Here is a 17,529-nt window from a genome sequence, read left to right as displayed (position 1 = left end):
ATCAATGTATCTCTATGGGGAACGTTCAGCGCCTCCAGAGTGTGGAGGCCCTGAATGTAGGTGCAATGACACAGGAAGCACCTATAGTGACCGTCTGAGTAACTGTCACTAGCGGTGTCACTTTGAAGCAATGTAAACACTGCCTTTTCTCGGAAAAGTTAGTGTTTACGTTGAAAAGCCTGTAGAGACATGCTATAGATACCAGTACCACGACATTAAGCTGTGTGTGTGTGTGTGTGTGTGTGTGTGTGTGTGTGCACGTCTGCTAGTGAGTGAGCGAGCTTGCTTGCATGTGTGTGCCTGCTAGTGAGTGAGCTTGTGTTTTTATGTCAGTGAGCTGATGTATATCAGTGAGATTCTTTGTCTATGAGGCTGTGTATCAATGAGCTTGTGTGTGTCATTGAGATGTCAGTGTCTGCATGTGAGTATGCTTACTGTATAATTAAACATTTTACTCTGAAAGGACCAATATTTTATATTAGAAAAAGCAATATATATATATATATATATATATATATATAAATATATATATATATATTACTCAATCATCTGTCATCTGGGTTGGCAAGACATAGCCTTACATATTACATGCGACAATATATTGCGCAGTGACTTATGGGGCTGGCATAACATTTTTTTCCAGGGCTGCTTTGTATCCCCAGTCCGGCCCTGTTTGTATCCTCTCACAGAAACAGATGTACAAAGTCATGTTTTGCTGGCATATTACTCCAGTCTTTTTACACGAAACGGGACGTAACCCATCTGATCTCTGCTGGCGCTTATGTGGACACAAGGGGACATATTTAGATATTTGGAGGGATTGTCCCAAACTACACAATTATTGGAAAGGAATTAATGATTTAGTGGTAAAAATTCCCCAGAGACATATAGAATTATCCCCATGGACATTCTTACTTTCACATCCAATTGAGGATATGCCAAAACATTTGCAAAAACTACTAAACATAGTTGCCCTTGCAGCCAAGAGGGTCCTAGCAGCAGCTTGGCTAAAATGGAAGGACCATCTTTACAAGAAATTCTAGCAAACATAGAAGATAACTATATCATGGATGAGCTCTTAGATAAAGTAAGACAAACAATACCTACCTTTTTTAAAAGTTTGGGATCCATGGAAGGAATATATCTCTGTTCGATCCTTAGTGGGTCTATGAGATCTGGGAGGGAGATACGCGTAATGATACAGAATTGAATACATTTTTCCCGCTCGTACTTTCTCTCTCTTTTTCTTTTAATGTTTCTAGTTTACATTTTTAATTACACATTTTAGAGACCAAGTTCATTGATGAATGTTTTGACATGTGAACTTTTGTAGATACTACCTAAATTACCAACAAATGAGAAGTTCTAAAAAAATTTTTAGAGGTAAAAAAAAATAAACTTAAAAAAAAAGAAAACACAAAGTGCCCTGAGTCAAATACCTGATAAGTAAAACCGCTGGTGGCTTACACTTAAACTATGAGTACATAAAGATTTATTAAGTTCTCATCTAGTTGCAATCCAGTATTTCATTTTTGTTACTTAATAGTAATAGTAACAGAAAAGACACTGTGTGCAGCACTGGCGTTGGCTCATATGGCAGATCATATGGGTGGGCATTGTGATATCAGATGATGGGTAGAGCATATGGGGCGGGGGGGGGGGAACCTTTTGTTTGCCTAGGGCGGCAAAAATCCTTGCACCAGCCCTGCATGATAATTCCATATTGCAGATACTACTAGCATCCGATCTTCCTACTTAGGTGGATCCTTGGTTTGTTGGTCTTGTCTTGGAGTATGGTTATAGTCTGTAAAAACCCCAGAAAGCAGTTAGAAATAGGCAGAATAACCACAAGATAAAGAAGAACAAACTACCAGCAGCACACAAAACCCTTACACTAGGGGAGGGTGGGACAGGTTCTATCGCTAGCTGGTTTTGCTCATCCCAGATGAAGAAAGTATGCAGATCATAGTAAATTTGGCCTCTGGGAGGCATAACCACCTAGCAAAGCTAGTGGGAAGAATAGCACATGCCTGGTGGTGGTCCATAGAAACTGAAGGTGTTTTACTACTGAAAGCCTCCAGTAAAATCTAAAAAAGGTTTTACTGGACAACCACCTTGCAGCTTTCAAGATAATAGGGATGGGAAGGCCCTGTACTGCTGCTTTAGAAGCCAAAGTGCCCCTAATTGAGTGGCTTATACAAGCCACCACTGTCTTGTTGTCTGATTGGTACTTTTACGTCGGTAACTGGTTAAGAATAACTAGCCCCATGAGTGCTAATTTCATTACTCTTAATTCTAAGATGTTTATATGAAGGAGTCTCTCTTGGTCGGACCAAATTCCTCTTATAAAGTTTTGTGCTGTAAACTCAGCCCAACCGTGATTTGAGGCATCTGACGTCAGAGTAACCGCAAACGGCTGCTCTAACAGGGGACGAGGACGTGGTATTTCTAACCCCAGAATAGACTTCAACTCTTCTCTGACCTTCTTGGGTAGAAATAATTTTGATTCCCATCGGACACCCAGTTCTAATTGATTCACTAAAAACAGCTGAATTCTTCTGCAAAGTAAAGGGCAATCGTCATAGGCTGCTGTTAAAGCTATTAATTTCACAATAATTTGTGCCAAATCTCGCAAGGATCAACTCTGGTGCCTGAGAGTTGAGGTCAGATGTACCAATAATTTGTTCAGTTTGTCCTGAGGGATTCCTAGTGACATAGTCCTGGTGTTCATTACAAAAGTCAGAAAGAGATTGCTTTGAGTGGGAATTAGGACTGGTTTCTGTAAATTAACTACAAATCCTAGGTCTTGTAAAAGGGAAGCAAGATAGTCCCCCTGAGAAGCAAGGACTTCCCCATTCGGGTGCATTAGCAGGATGTCGTCTAGATAGTACAGACACATGTAATCTTTTAGTCTGACATGGGCTATCACTGATTTCATTATTCTGGAGAATGTTTATGGTGCATTGGATAGGCCAAATGCCATAGCAGTCCACTGCCAAACCTTTCCTTTCCACCAAAATCCGAGGAAACACTTGTGTTTCTTGGCTATATGGACTGAATGGAAGGCATCTTTTAGGTCTAAATTTATGCAGAAATATTTTTCTGTACTAAGCCTGGAAGATCTGATAAACCGTCCATCCTGAACCTTTATCTCTTTATGAAAGCATTCAGAGACCTCACATTTAGAAACGGTCTCCAGGAATTGTCTGATTTTGGGATGGGGAACAAATGACTGACCCATCCTGTGATAGACATGTCTGCCAACTCTATCTTTCCTTGATTTAAAGATAGAGAGAGGGAGACATCTAGCACTGGGTTCACCTCTCTGCTGGGTGCAAACCAATGAACTGGGAACCTTAAAAGGGGGAGTTGTAAACCCCTTTGAAAAATCTTTACAACCCATTTACTTTCAATTTAGTGGCGTGTGAAGAGGCACACTTATTTGAATGCATAGGTTTTCTCTTGGAAGCTGGACCACCTCTGGTATGAGCTCCTCTGCCACTGCCCGGGAGCTTGTGTTTTCCACTGTAGTGGAGGTACTGAGCCTGGTGAGATGCTCCTCGGGATGCTCCTGCAACCCGATAAGGGCAACCCTTGTCCAAAAGGGCTTCTTGTAGCCAGGAAAATACTTTTTGAGCTCTGAAAAGGATCTCCTTATAACAACCTTTAACCTCCTGAATGAACGAGGGACTGAAAAGGTAAGAATCCTCCAAATTTGGGCTAGGTCAGACATTCCTGCTGCGTTGAGCCAGTGAGTTCTGCAAATGTTTGAGATGTAATTAAAGGATTGGCCAATAATTAGCACTGCCCTGACGGATGCTTTTAATAAAGCCATCTTAGATGCCAGAAAAGATAAAGCAGAAGTTTTCTGGGCATTGCCTTCTTTTTCAGTTTCATCCAGCATCAGTAATAGTAGGCCCACAGCATCAGCATTTTTTTTTTGCAGAATGACAGTCCTGCCATCCGAAGTGAGTCTCTCGGGGGGTGGGGGGCCGACTGCCATTTTGTAGGCTCCGTCTGCGGTCTCCGGACTTCGTGGTCCTGTCGCTTGGGCATTGTGTGGCCGGTTGGTTTTGCGGGGTAGGACCTAGGATATCCTCCGCCAGTCCAGAGGGGGGGAACGAGGGCTTTGAGTCAGTTTTCCCTTAGTTCTCGGCGGCAGGAGAGCGGCCGCTTCTCCCACGCTCGTCAAGCTAGTAGGCCTCACCGGTGCATGTGGCGTGGGTCGGGTCGATCGTCGCTTGTAAAGCATAATTTGTTTGTCCTGATTTCCCCCATCGCTTGGTGGTCCCAGTCTGGCTTTTAGGTGCCATTTTGGTAGGGTCATTTCGTTTTTTTAGGTGCTGGTCGCAGGAGCTGTTAAGGGTTGCTGCTGCTCAGCTCTGCGGTTCGGCCCCACCCCCAGCATCAGCATTTTTAAACTCTATATATTACGAAAAGTCTGGTCTGTGGGATCTTATTATTATTATTATTATTGCCATTTATATAGCGCCAACAGATTCCTTAGCGCTTTACAATATTATGAGAGGGGGATTTAACTATAAATAGGACAATTACAAATAAACTTACGAGAACAATAGGTTGAAAAGGACCCTGCGCAATCGAGCTTACATTCTATAGGAGATGGGGTGTAAAACACATTAGGACAGGAATTTGCAGTCAGATAAGGTGGGCTGCCCTTTAGGAGAGAGCAAGAGACAGGTATGTGAGGTAGAGGTTAGTCTGGGAGGTCACAAGCTTTCCTAAAGAGATGGGTTTTAAGGCACTTCTTAAAAGATGCAAGACTAGGGGAGAGTCTGATGGAGGTAGGCAGGCTATTCCATAGGAAGGGAGTCGCCCGCGAGAAGTCCTGCAAGCGTGAGTTGGGCATACGGGTGCGGACAACGGACAGGAGGTGGTCACGGGCAGAGCGGAGAGATCGAGAAGGGACATACCTATGGATCTGTGAGGAGATATAAGAGGGGCTAGAGTTGCTCAGTGCTTTATAGGTGTGAATTAGTGCCTTGAATTGACTCCTATAGCATACAGGAAGCCAATGTAAGGACTGGCAGAGGGGTGAGGTGTGAGAGAAACGACAAGAAAGGAAAATCAGTCTGGCAGCAGCGTTCATTACGCACTGTAGCGGTGCAGTATGGCTTTTTGGAAGACCAATCAGGAGAGGGTTACAATAATCCATGCGGGAAATTACTAGAGCATGGACAAGCTCCTTGGTAGTATCTGGTGCAAGAAAGGGGCGGATGTGGGCTATGTTTTTAGATAGAATCTACAGGATTTGGCAACATGCTGGATGTGAGGCTCAAAGGTGAGGCCAGAATCAAGTATGACGCCAAGACAGCGCGCTTGCAAGGATGGACTGATGTGGGTACCACAAACTTGAAGGGAGAGTGAAAGAGGAGGATCAGTATTAGGAAGAGGAAAGACAAGGAGCTCAGTTTTAGAGAGATTGAGTTTCAGAAAGCGGGAGGACATCCAGTCAGAGATGGAAGATGGAAGATGGAAGCAGTGACACGTTGCAGGACGGCAGGGGAGAGATTTGGGAAGGAGATATGTAACTGGGTGTCATCAGCGTACAGGTGGTAGTGGAATCCAAAAGAGGTAATAAGTTTGCCAAGAGAGGCAGTATAAAGAGAAAATAGAAGGGGACCAAGGACAGAGCCTTGGGGGACTCCAACCGAGACAGGACGAGGGGAGGGGGTATCATTAGAAAAAGAGACACTGAATGAGCGATGGGAGAGATAAGAGGAAAACCACGAGAGGACAGAGTCACAGAGAACAAGCGATTGAAGAGTTTGAAGAAGGAGAGCATGATCAACGGTGTCAAAGGCCGCTGAGAGGTCAAGAATAATTAGTATGGAGTAGATACACTGCTCCATGTGATAGATAACAGAGCAGGATCTACCTCAGGAGCCATTAAAGCCTGGATGTCCGGGATACCAATGTGGATACTGAGGAGAAGGTCATCCTCCTTAACCAAGGGGGATCTAAAGGCTAGTTTGGCAAAATCTGTAACCTCAGATTCGTGCTCCATAGCCCATCTGGAGTGAAATAGTTTTGATGGGAGAGTCTTTCCTAGGAGACTCACTCTAGCCATCTAAACATTGCAAAGTTTTTCTCGCTCAGATTTGAAGTCCTCCATCATTGATGCAATTTTAAAAATTTGAGGTAATCAGGAATCCCGTGCTCAGCACTGCTCTCCTGATTACTTGATTGGCTGAAACACTGTTAATGTGCAGGAGCACAGGGAGAGCATTTTTCAGCTCTGGCATTTGACTCCAGGGGCATTTGTTGAATCAAGCTATGCAATTCATGTCACCGGGACTGGTATAGTTTCTATAATTCCCCAGAACCAGTTTTACATGCAGTTTGCATTGCGAGATGGGGCATTTACACAATGTTGTCTGACCTTTGCATAGAATCGTACTGTATCAATTTGGGCTACCAAAAGGGGCAAGAACAAGAACTTATTACATTACATTTGTGTTACTTCTAATGATCAACAATAACACAACAAATCCATGCATTAGAACATTTTTCAGCGTTCCATTGTAACAATAGGTATTTGTTAATACAGTGAGAAATGTGATTGCAAATGTCTTAACGAATGAAAAATACTAATTATAAGACGTATTTATAATCACATTCATGCTACATGCACAGTGTACAAAGACCCCATGGGAGCCAGGTTTCTCTTTTTGTAAACTGGTAGTTTCACAAAAACCACGGCTGTTCCCAGGACCTACAACCCATTCCCACAAGCCATATTGGTAATGTTGAAATTACCTTTGAGACCAGATAATGAAACTTGCTAAGTACCTTCAGACTCTTCCTTCTGTCTACATCAGGTTAACAGCGGGTCCCACAACCCCTCCTTGTGAAACTATAGATATATTCTATCTAAATGCAGGTAATAATTCAAGGATAGGAGTCAGTTGGGGCAAATATGCTCTCTTGGCTCTGTCTGCAATGACCGTTTTAATTTTTGTAACAATTTTTTTTATTTTAATTAATCTTTCATCACCATTATTGCAGTCATAGAGATACATAAGGTATTGTCATAAAAGATCGAAAAACTCTCATAATTAATTATGCACACAAGGTCTTACATATGTCCTGTCACATATTTTATAACGTGTTTCATCTCAATATCTAAGCTGTAAATATTGCTGTCTAGTGTAAGGTTCAAATGAAAAGACCATGCGCTAGACTTGTTCTTTTGGCCATTTGCAAGTTTAGCTTGTGTGAAGTCTTCTGCACTCTTACAGGAAACCACAAAAAAGATTGATTGATGCTTTCAAGATATCTAAAATATTTTGAAGTATGCAGAAATGATACATTTTGAATTATACAAAAAATCTGTTAACATACTTAGCGCAGACATGGTAAATCTAAATCTGACAGAATTACAATCCCTTGATTTTGAAAGAATTGTCAAGAATTAATAAGGGAATTCCACATATTTGTCCAAAGTAGAAATTTAGCTAAATTGAACAATGATTCCACTTTGCAATTCTTTTTTTCAAATTTCAACAATTCCCTGTTTAGTGAATAAGCCTAAATGAAAATTTGAGTGGAAAGTCTATCTTGTTTAGTGAAAACTTTGAAGCCCTTTTAAGGAGCAATTAACAGACCATCCCTTGTGTTATATAACAATTTTGTGATAGAGTTCCTCTTAATCCCCTACTATATTCAATAAATGTAACACAATCGCTTCAAGGGCAAATGCCATGTCATGTGTACATTTGTGATGTGCTTTGCCAGATGTTCCCAGAGATGAATTACTGCAATGAAACTCAATTAAAATGTTCTAGGGGGGGGAGGGGGGGGGGAGAATTCAAGGGATTTTGTGCTTGCGCGTGCACAGACATACACAGGGTTTTAATTCAATTATTTATTTATTTATTTGTTTCTTCTCAGTATTATTTCCTTCTCTAGAGAGATTCTCATTTTCAAGTTTCTCACTTTTCATTTCATATTTGACATAAAAATAAATCAAACTAGACTGTACACGTCAAATCATAAAAAAAAAATATTTGTATGATACATTGCACCTTTAAAGCACCAATAGCACCTGCAAATTGAATTTTTGTCAGTGTCAAGAAAATGAAGTAAATTCCTGCTGCCACTGACCTCTATCTGTGATACAAATGGGCTTGAAAAGAAAGAAAAAATAGGTTTAATTTATCTTCATACATATGGTAATATAACATGAGTATATGCTATATTCATCATCACATTACTTAATGTGATTTTTTTTAAAGATTTGTTTCTGTGTGTGTGTGTGTGTGTATATATATATATATTTGTGGAGCAAGCAAGTATGATGGGGAATTATGCTATTGAGGACTTCGGCAGACATCATAATAAACACTACACCTGAAGGTTGAGTGGTTTTTAAAAATCTCCAGAATTCCTAGATTTAATCATTTACCCTAATACTCACTTCCGCTTTGTATCTTTCCGATCACAGGATTTTAAAAAACCTTTATGCTCACTACAGCTCCAAGACATAGAGTCTGTTTGCAGCTGCTGTCCTTAATTCAGCACTTTTTCACCCACTCATATGGTGGGATATATAGTGTCCCCGCAGCCCCACTCTTATTACATGAGTTTCAGAGGAAGGACTAAGCTAGTGGTGGCAGTTGGTTCCTGGGACTGTAACTCTCAAAGCTGCCCTGAGATCAGAGACTCTGGCTTCTCTGGCAATTACAGGTGCAAAATGGTTATAAAACATGTTTGTCCCATTACTTTCAATTGTGTATTTTTATGGTTTGCTTTAAGCTTATTGCTAACCAGCCCTAGGTTTAAGGGGCAAACTATTCACCATAACTGCTATAGTAAGGTGTAGTGGTTATGGTGCCAGATGGTATCCCACATTTTTGAATAGTGTGACATTTAGAGCGGCTGTATCACCTTCCTATGGTGCAAAGAGCCCCGATTGTGACTACATCACTTTGTGACATTGCCTCTTGCAATGTGGTGGCTCAGGGGGTCCAGGCCATTGCCATGACATTTTAGTGCATCCTTGTCAGCTCTTGGCGCTTTATCCACTTTATATTCGGACTACAAGTCACGCACTATCATGTACAGCAACGAGAAGGCCTCTTCTTAGAATTTTGCACCTGGGCCCAGTAGTTTCTAGTTACATCCCTGACAATGGTCATACAAGAAAAAGGATTTTATAACATAATGAAATATAAGTGTTAATACTTCCATGTTTTGACAAAGACTAAAATGCTTCTTATCTGCCCTTTGCAACAGGTGCATTAGATATGGGCAGCATATATGGGGCCCTTGCTCCGACCTTGTTGCAGGCGTATGAGATGAACCTGGCTGTGAAACAGGAAGAACTCATTACAATTTTACAAAGGACCGCCATCAAGGGACATCCTGCTGTGTATCAATCTTCCGAATCAATCAGAGTGTCTCAAGTAAATCAAAAAATAAATGGCAAAGTATGTGAATGATGTTAATGGGAATTTAACCAGCGATTCATTTAAGGAAAAAAAAATAAAATAACGATTTGGGCTTTTTTTCTATTTTTATCATAACATCAGAAAAATTAGGCCACAGAAACAATTTTTTCCCAGTGTGCATGCAATCAATCACATTATCCCTGCTTTCATTGATAAAATAAACACGTAAATAGCTTGTCAGTGTAACTGACAAGCTCCCAGTCTAACAAGATAAATTAACTACTTGTTACCTATGAAAAAAAGTATGTGCAAAAACCCATCAATTTCTTGTAAAGTCATAACTGCAGTCAATCATTGGCCAGTTGTTGATCATTAATACTCTTATTCTATCGGAATAAACTCACAGTTTCAAAACAAATAAATGTTGTTGTTTTTTTTAGTATTCAAGTATTCTATTGGCTATAATATGTACGTTACCAGGAGGCAAACTGATGAGTAAATTCTAAATTTATTTTTATAGCTTTTACAATGTCGCCACCTAGTGGATATACTTTACTGGGAACAATGAACAATTTATAGTTCCTGTTATCGGAACTTAAAGGATCACTATAGTGTCAGGAAAACAAACTTGTTTTCCTGACACTATATCATCCTTAGGACCCCCCCCCCCCCCCCCCCCCACACACCCTCAGGGCCCCCCTCCCTTGGCGCTAAAAACCCCTTCAGCCACTTACCTTAATCCAGCACCGGGCTCCCTCAGCGCTGGTGGCCTCTCCTCCCCCATCGACGTCAGCTCCCAAGTGGAGTGGAATGCGCATGCACAGTAAAAACCACGCACGCATTCAAACAGTCCATAGGAAAGCATTTCCTATGCTTTCCTATGGACGTTCTGCACGCTGGATGCGAGTTTCTCTGAAACTGCTATGTTTACATCTGAAGGGTTAAAACCTGGGGGACCTGGCATCCAGACCACTTAATTGAGCTGAAGTGGTCTGGGTGACTATAGTGTCCCTTTAAAATTTCTTATCGCAGCACACACACATTAAAATAGTGTTGTCAAACTACAGCCTACTACAAGCCAATCAGTTATATTTGGACTACAACTCAGATCATTCTCTATTCACAGCTACAACCTCAGACATCTGCCTCACACTAAAAAAGGATAGAATATACCGTGCCCATTCTTAGTGTAAAAATTTTATACGTACATTGGTCTTTAGCATATTCAACATAGTTGCACTCAAGGTAAAACAGAAAAAGACACAATAATAGTGCAGCACAATATGGTATATATAAAGAAGTGCTTAAATACTTGTGTAAAATACACTCACATTTACTAGAACTAACTTAGCGCTCTGCTGTTATGGACGGTATAATCCCCGTCTTGGGATATGTGTTGATCCAAACAGCACAGATACTCCAAATAGGATCCAATGTGTAGGATATATGTGAAAGCAAATTAAAAAAAGCAGGGCTCGAGTCCTACAGGAACGCGTGAGAACGGCGTTCCTGCACTTTTTCCAAAGCAGGAACGCCGTTCCCGTTACTAGTCCTGAAGGACCCAGGGTTGGCACAAGCTGCTGCCAGAGCGGGGGGGGGGGGGGGGGGGGCACAAATCCGAATCCCCTGCCTCTAGCTCAGGACTCAGATTTTTTACTTACCTCTCTCCCTACCCTCTCTCCCTGCAGCCTGCAACCACTGGGGAGTCCGGGAGAAGAGCAGAGGAAGTCAGCCCCCTCCTCCTGACATCACTGACTGCAGGCTCAAGATCCTGTCCCACCCCTCCTGGCCCAAGGTAAGTCTCAGGGAGGGGGCAATGCACTTTAGGTTTTTTTTTGTTTTTTTGATCCCCTTGCTCAGGCCCTGTCCCCCTCCTCAGGCCATGTCCCCTTACTCAGTCCCTGTCCCTTTCCTCAGCCCATGTTCCTCTTCCTCAGCCCCTGCCCCTGCTCCTAAGCTCATGTTCCTCTTCCTCAGCCCCTGCCCCCCTCCTAAGCTCCTGTCCCTCTTCCTCAACCCTGCCCCCCTCAGCCCCTGTACCTCTTCCTCAGTCCCTGTCCCCTTCCTTAGCCTCTCTTCCCTTTCTCAGTCCCTGTCCTTTCCTCAGTCCCTTTCCTCAGTCCCTCTTCCTCAGCTCCTGCCCTGTCCCTTTCCTCAGTCTCTGTCCCTCTTCCTCAGTGGTTTCCCCTTCCTCAGTCCCTTTCCCTTTCATCAGTTCCTGTCCCTCTTCCTCAGCCCCCGTCTCTCTTCCTCAGCCCCCGTCTCTCTTCCTCAGCCCCTGTCCCCTTCCTCAGTCCATGTCCCCTTCCTCAGTTCCTTTTCCCTTTCCTTAGTCCCTGTCCCTTTCCTCAGTCCCTGTCCCCCCCTTCCTCAGCCCCTGCCCCCCTTCCTAAGCCCCTGTCCCTCTTCCTCAGCCCTGTCTCCTTCAGCCCCCGTCCCTCTTCCTCGGCCCCTGTCCCTCTTCCTCAGCCCCTGTCCCTCTTCCTCAGCCCCGTCCCTCTTCCTCATCCCCTGACCCTTTTTGTCAGTCCCTGTCCCTTTCCTCAGCCATTTCCCTTTCCTCAGTCCTTCTCCCTTTCCTCAGTCCTTGTCCCTCTTCCTCAGCCCATGTCCCTCTTCCTCAGTCCCTGTCCCTTTCGTCAGTCCCTGTCCCTCTTCCTCAATCCCTGTTCCCTTCCTTAGTCCCTGTCCCGTTCCTCAGCCCCAGCCCTTCTCCTCGGCCCCTGCCCCTCTTGCTTAGCCATTTCCCTTTCCTCAGTCCTTGTCCCTTTCCTCAGCCCATGTTCCTCTTCCTCAGCCCCTGCCCCCTCCTAAGCTCTTGTCCCTCTTCCTCAACCCTGTCCCCCTCAGCCCCTGTACCTCTTCCTCAGTCCCTGTCCCCTTCCTCAGCCTCTCTTCCCTTCCTCAGTCCCTGTCCCTTTCCTCAGTCCCTTTCCTCAGTCCCTCTTCCTCAGCTCCTGCCCCTGTCCCTTTCCTCAGTCTCTGTCCCTCTTCCTCAGTGGTTTCCCCTTCCTCAGTCCCTTTCCCTTTCATCAGTTCCTGTCCCTCTTCCACAGCCCCTGTCTCTCTTCCTCAGCCCCTGTCCCTCTTCCTCAGCCCTGTTCCCTTCCTCAGTCCCTGTCCCCTTCCTCAGTTCCTTTTCCCTTTCCTTAGTCCCTGTCCCTCTTCGTCAGTCCTGTCCCTTTCCTCAGTCCCTGTCCCCCCTTCCTCAGCCCCTGCCCCCCTTCCTAAGCCCCTGTCCCTCTTCCTCAGCCCTGTCTCCTTCAGCCCCCGTCCCTCTTCCTCAGCCCATGTCCCTCTTCCTCAGTCCCTGTCCCTTTCGTCAGTCCCTGTCCCTCTTCCTCAATCCTTGTTCCCTTCCTTAGTCCCTGTCCCCTTCCTCAACCCCAGCCCCTCTCCTCGGCCCCTGCCCCTCTTGCTTAGCCATTTCCCTTTCCTCAGTCCTTGTCCCTTTCCTCAGCCCATGTTCCTCTTCCTCAGGCCCTGCCCCCGCTCCTAAGCTCCTGTTCCTCTTCCTCAGCCCCTGCCCCCTCCTAAGCTCCTGTCCCTCTTCCTCAACCCTGTCCCCCTCAGCCCCTGTACCTCTTCCTCAGTCCCTGTCCCCTTCCTCAGCCTCTCTTCCCTTCCTCAGTCCCTGTCCCTTTCCTCAGTCCCTTTCCTCAGTCCCTCTTCCTCAGCTCCTGCCCCTGTCCCTTTCCTCAGTCTCTGTCCCTCTTCCTCAGTGGTTTCCCCTTCCTCAGTCCCTTTCCCTTTCATCAGTTCCTGTCCCTCTTCCTCAGCCCCTGTCTCTCTTCCTCAGCCCCTGTCCCTCTTCCTCAGCCCTGTTCCCTTCCTCAGCCCAGTTCCCTTCCTCAGCCCCTGCACCTTTCGTCAGTCCATGTCTCTCTTCCTCAGCAATGTCCCCTTCCTCAGTCCCTGTCCCCTTCCTCAGTTCCTTTTCCCTTTCCTTAGTCCCTGTCCCTCTTCGTCAGTCCTGTCCCTTTCCTCAGTCCCTGCCCCCCCTTCCTCAGCCCCTGCCCCCCTTCCTAAGCCCCTGTCCCTCTTCCTCAGCCCTGTCTCCTTCAGCCCCCGTTCCTCTTCCTCGGCCCCTGTCCCTCTTCCTCAGCCACTGTCCCTCTTCCTCAGCCCCTGACCCTTTTTGTCAGTCCCTGTCCCTTTCCTCAGCCATTTCCCTTTCCTCAGTCCTTCTCCCTTTCCTCAGTCCTTGTCCCTCTTCCTCAGCCCATGTCTCTCTTCCTCAGTCCCTGTCCCTTTCGTCAGTCCCTGTCCCTCTTCCTCAATCCCTGTTCCCTTCCTTAGTCCCTGTCCCCTTCCTCAGCCCCAGCCCCTCTCCTCTGCCCCTGCCCCTCTTGCTCAGCCATTTCCCTTTCCTCAGTCCTTGTCCCTCTTCCTCAGTCCTTGTCCCTCTTCCTCAGTCCCTGTCTCTCTTCCTCAGTCCCTGTCCCTCTCCTCAGCCCCTGCCCCTCTTGCTCAGCCATTTCCCTTTCCTCAGTCCTTGTCCCTTTCCTCAGTCCCTGTCCCCTTCCTCAGCCCTTGTACCTTTCCTCAGTCCCTGTCCCTTTCCTCAGTCCCTTTCCTCAGTCCCTATCCCTTTCCTCGGTCCCTTTCCTTAGTCCCTGTCCCTCTTCCTCAGTCCCTGTCCCTCTTCCTCAGTCCCTGTCCCCTTCCTCAGTGCCTGTCCCCTTCCTCAGCCTTTGTCCCTTTACTCAGTCCCTGTCCCTTTCCTTAGTCCATGTCCCTCTTCCTCAGCCCCATAGCTCCTGTCCCTCTTCCTCAGCCCTGTCCCCGTCAGCCCCAGTCCCTCTTCCTCAGCCCTGTCCCCTTCAGCCCCGGTCCCTCTTCCTCAGCCCTGTCCCCTTCAGCCCCGGTCCCTCTTCCTCAGCCCTGTCCCTTTCCTCAGTTTGTGTCCCCTTCCTCAGCCCCTGTCCCCCTTCCTCAACCCCTGCCCCCCTCCTAAGCCCCTGCCCCCCTCCTAAGCCCCTGTCCCAATTGCTCAGCCATGTCCCTGTCCCTTTCCTAAGCTCCTGTCCCTCTCCCTCAGGCCCTGTCCCCCTCCTCAGCCCTTGTCCCTCTTCCTCGGGCCCTGTGCCCCTCCTCAGTCCCTGTCCCCCTTACTCAGCCCCTGTCCACTGGATCTTGGGTGAGTTCCTAAACTTTCTTACCAAGGACTTGACTCCTGCAAACAAAAGACTCCAATGGTGAACTAAGTACTTGTTGATAACCAGATGGAGACAAAGAAATATACTTACATTTACTAGAGCAGTACCTGCTCTAGTATAAACAGAAACGGGTGGTATGATCCCCACCTAAGGATATAGTGGCACCAGGAAGCAATGTGGTGATTGGATAATAAACTGGTTTATACATATAAGTATATGTAATAGCTAACTTTTTATTAAACAAAATATAAAAACAATAAAATAGTAAATACATATTAAAAACCGTGTTTGCCTCTTCAGGGTTTCTTCAGAAATGTCTGCCTCAGACTACTTGTAGAATATTACATATTCTATGTGTTCCTATTATTATTTTATTATTTTTTTTTTTTTTTATCATTCTTTATTTTTGCATTGACAGACAATACAGCTTGTAAGCAGTACTTGGGCTTGTGCAAAAGCCGAGCTTCAAAAGGTACAATGGCATTTCAATGATACAGAAAGAAGATGATGGTTTTGTTAGAAATACATTTGATGTTCGGAAGCCCCATCTTTTCTTTCTTTGTTATTTTTCTTGAGGCCGCAGTTCGTCAATGTTTTTTAATTTTTATACAAACAATAAAAATTCAAAACCGGAAAACACCGTAATAGGTGTATTCCTTGAGGTAAAAGGTAACTCTAGAATTTTGGTATGTAACCTGTTAATCTTTTTTTTTTTTTTTAATTAACATTCTTTATTTATCGGTTTTGTGGTTATATCAATAGTCAAGGGAAGGGATACAGAGAGTAATAGGGGTGGGGGGTGGGGGGGGGTGGGGTGGAGTACCACAGTTCCATCCACTCAGGTTTGTACCGACGTAGGGTTCGTTATGGATTGTTGTAGTACAGCGGTGAATGTTGAAAATTACAAAGATAGCCATCAATCATTGATACCTTATTTATTTGCAGTTGTGGGTCTACGGTTGTATTGTCCGGTGCACCTTCAGTGCGGTGGAGTTATTGAGGTAGGGGAGGAGGGTCTGTGCAAGTCGCGAGTGCAGCTGGGGGTGGGGGTGTATGGTCCAGTTGAAGTAGCCCTAGAGTCCCGGTCTAGTGTGTTAGTCCGAGTCGGCCTTTTCTGATGTGAGTCTCCGGGTTGTTACTCAGTGGTCCCCGGGTTCGGTGGGGTGGTCTAGGGATATTGGGGTTGGGTTTCGAGAGCTATCCTGTTGTAGCTCCTAACTTCGGGCTCGTCATTCTTCCGTCGAGTGTGGGGAACCACTGCTGGTGTCCCTTATGCACCAGTGATTGAGCCCCATCAGTGGTTCTCCCCTCTCAGGTCCGTCATTGTATTCGTTCATGAGGTGGTCGTTGTGGTGTTTCCCCAGTTCCTGGGTATGTGGCGCTTCCGGTCTTGTTGTGGATGGGAGGGATGATGGGATTAGGTCAATAGGTTGGTGGTGATGTGGGTGGCCTGGTTATAGTGGGTTGGGTTGAAGGTTAGGATCGTAGCCTATGGACCGCCCGGGGCACCGTGCCCCCTCGTTTGTGACCGGGAGGGGTTGGAAATCAGTGGGGTCTAGTGTAGGAGTCATGGTATAATGTGTTCATTGAAAACTCGCTTGTCAGCGGCTCAGTTATCTGCCATGTTGTCAGCTGATTCTCTGTTTGTGCGTGCGGGTTACCAGGGAATGGTTGTGTCCCCCTCTAGCCATGGGTCCCAGACTTTGTGAAATTGTTTGGGAGTGTCTCGGAGTTGTGCTGTCAATTTGTCCATCTGTGAACTCTCTATTATTTTTCTTGTTATCATTTCTTGGGAGGGGATGCGAGTCGTAGACCAGAGTTCGGCTATGGCTCTGCGGGTAGCTAGCGCGATTCGGGCAATTAGTTTGTTTTCTGATCTTGTGAAGGGATCCATGGGCTTGGATAGCAACAGGGCCCAAGGATCTACCGGGCAAGGTTTGTGTAATAGTTTGGTGATTAATTGGGTGGCGCTTTGCCATAGCGGTCGGAGTTTTGGGCACGTCCACCAGCAGTGGAGGAACGTCCCCGTCTCTCCGCATAGTTTCCAGCATGTGTTGGACGGCTTCTGGTGCATGGCGGCCAAGCGTTGTGGTGTAAGGTACCACCGAAAAAGCATTTTATATGCCTGCTCGGTGTGAGTTACGCAGATAGATACGGAGGCTGTTGCCTCCCATATGTCCGACCAGTCTGTCGTTTCGGTTGGTGGGCCCAGGTCTGTCTCCCACGCTGATATGTATGGGAGGGAGCGTTGTGTGGGGTGGTTAGCTATGATTGTGTACAGGTCCGAGATCTGACCTTTTCTATTGGGGTGGGTCGCGCATCCGCGTTCAAATCTGGTGAGCGGTGCCGTCCCCGCTTGTTTGATGCTCGGGATTGCTGCAAAGCTACGTAGTTGGATGTAACGGAAGTGGTCAAACGTTGTTAGGGACGCTGAGTCGTTGATTTCGGAGTACTGGATAACGTTGTTGTCCCGATAGAGGTGACCTATCCTGGAGATGTCCCTTTGCTCGAACTTGGCGAAATGTTTGGGTGTGAGGCCCGGGGGGAACAGTTTGTTCCTCCAAATCGGGGTCATCGGGGAGAGGAAGGATGAGAGGTCATATTTGTCTTTCGACTTGTCCCACTGGTCTAATGCGTGAGTGATCGCGGGTGCAGTCGGTGGTGGTAGGGGTCTGTGTGGTCTGGGTGTCCACATGTATAGGGACGGGTGGTCCCAGCCAAAGATCAGGTGTTCCAAATCTACCCATCTCTTCCTCCCCGGTGGTACATGCCAGTGCTGGATCTGTGCTAAGTGTGCCGCTGTGTGGTAGTGTAAAAAGTTCGGTAGGCCTAAGCCTCCGGACTTCTTGGGGACATATAGCGTACTCCTGCGCACCCTCGGCTTGTGTCCGTTCCATATGAACTTGTCGATAGCCGATTGGAGGGTTTTGAAGTCTGGTTTGTGTAGTGGAATCGGG

The sequence above is a fragment of the Pelobates fuscus genome, chromosome 1, assembly GCF_036172605.1.
Source record: "Pelobates fuscus isolate aPelFus1 chromosome 1, aPelFus1.pri, whole genome shotgun sequence".
Classification (NCBI taxonomy): domain Eukaryota; kingdom Metazoa; phylum Chordata; class Amphibia; order Anura; family Pelobatidae; genus Pelobates; species Pelobates fuscus.
The sequence above is the reverse complement of the archived record's forward strand: the minus strand, read 5'-3'. Positions refer to the sequence as shown.